The following is a 1,852-nucleotide window of genomic DNA, read 5'->3' as shown; positions in this document are numbered from 1 at the left end:
GGAATGGTTTACTAAATAAGTAATATTGAATTTGAGTTCTCAGAATACAAAAGCCTAAAAAGCATATACATATGTGATGTGTCAAAATCCGCAATGGCCCCTTCGTCTTGCTTTTCTTCCACTGTTGAAGGTCTTGCTTTTCTTCCACTGTTGAAGGTTTATTGAGGTTAAAAATGCAGGCCAAAATGCGTGAAGCACTAGCTTTCACAGTTCGTAAGGCCGGTGCTACACACTATTAAGTACATTATTGGCTTGAATTCTGGTTCCCAAAATACAAGAGACTTAAAAAGGTGTATACATTGTACGTCCTGTGGCAAAATCAATGTTGTCCACTTTGTCCTGTGCCACTTTGTCTAGCTTTTCTTCAGCTGTCCAAGCAGGCTTATTGAGGTTAAAAATAAAGCTCAAAAAGTGTGACACACTAGCTTTCACACTTCCTTAGGCTGGCACTATATATTATTTAGATTATATGTTTCACATTACACTACCAATATGCAGCAGCTTCACACAGACAGACAAGTGCAAAAGTTTCACTTGCGTCTAAAAATATTTGACTGCAGGAGCACCTGCTGTCCACGGACTTGCTCTCGCAGGAACAGATTCTCCTGCTGCAGTTGCTTGCATCGTGCTTTCCAGTGTCGCACTTCTTTTTTTGCTTCTCTAAGCTTACTGCTTGCAATAAGCGGATCATCCGACTCAGATGATGTGCTTGATGCACGCTGCCTTTGGTGCTGCTCATAATATTACAATATAAACAAAGCTTGTTAATGTTAAGGCAACAGTACAAAAGAGATACTGAGTTAATTATCAAATACAACACTTACAGTAACTGTAGAATTCTTATGTACTTGGCCTTGCCGCATTTTCAGGATGGAATTATAATTGTCCTTTTTGGCAGAGGCCTGGTTACTTTTTTTTTTCTTGGAAGCAGAGTCTCTGACAACAATGCTCGGTTTTTTGTTCTTAAATAGCTTCTCCGCCTGGTCTGGCTTGATATACACGCCTTGAGTCAAGTGGAACTAAAAAAGAACACATAACAAATATGTATGTATTAGCAATCTTGAGAGATGATAGAACAAGGATGAAATTATAAACCCAGAAATAAACCAGGGGATCATTGCACATTCCCAACATATAACAGTAAAAATATACTTACAAGTTCATCTAACGTAAGTGAGAAATCCTGCGCATCATCCATCACGGATGTTTCCAGCTCTGCTAAACAATCTGAAAGCATAAAGCGCTGAGTGTAAGCATTCAATCTACAAGATCCCATGCTATTATGAATGCTTTTACATGCTGCATCCGCATTCTCAAAATCAGTATAACCACATGCTGCAGTCCTTACTGGTTGCTGGGGCTTCCTCAGATGGTCCAGCGGATGTCAGGACTACTGATGCAGCTCCTCCCACATCCCTTTCTGCTGCTGCCGCTTGTTCAGTTGCTGCCACTCGTTCAGCTGTTGCCGCTCGTTCAGCTGCTGCTCCTCTTTCAGCTGTAGGTTCTCTGAGACGCCTCCACTGCTCCATTCGGTACTATGCTATGTGCCACTACAGGCACAGCATCTGCACACAAATCTGCAAGTTAAAGATGAGCACAATAGCCAATTCCATGCCACATTAACACATGCAACCATGGCTGTATGATTTTTGCAAGAACATTGTGCACACTGGACCTGCTTTTGCCATTTACATTATTATATTGCAGAAAACAAATTTCATGAAACATCTTTATATTCAGTTGAAATTTATATTCTTGCAAAACTTGCATATATGCACACTACCAAATCTAATTCAAATTGTAGAACTGATGCATGCATTCATGTTGCACTTGCAACATGAATGCATGCACC

General features: G+C 40.4%; 1 long non-coding RNA gene across 1 annotated transcript; it reads right to left on the bottom strand.

Annotated features, from left to right (window-relative positions):
• Positions 1 to 901: 901 nt before the first annotated feature.
• LOC144134702 (uncharacterized) lies at positions 902 to 1,524 on the bottom strand. Its single transcript, XR_013315218.1, has 3 exons — positions 1,349 to 1,524; positions 1,157 to 1,227; positions 902 to 1,019 (listed from the first exon to the last, which is right to left on the bottom strand). It is a non-coding gene; the product is annotated as an uncharacterized LOC144134702 (long non-coding RNA).
• Positions 1,525 to 1,852: the final 328 nt, after the last annotated feature.

Source organism: Amblyomma americanum, chromosome 5 (genome assembly GCF_052857255.1).
Source record: "Amblyomma americanum isolate KBUSLIRL-KWMA chromosome 5, ASM5285725v1, whole genome shotgun sequence".
Lineage (NCBI taxonomy): Eukaryota > Metazoa > Arthropoda > Arachnida > Ixodida > Ixodidae > Amblyomma > Amblyomma americanum.
This window is presented reverse-complemented; position numbering and strand designations above follow the sequence as displayed.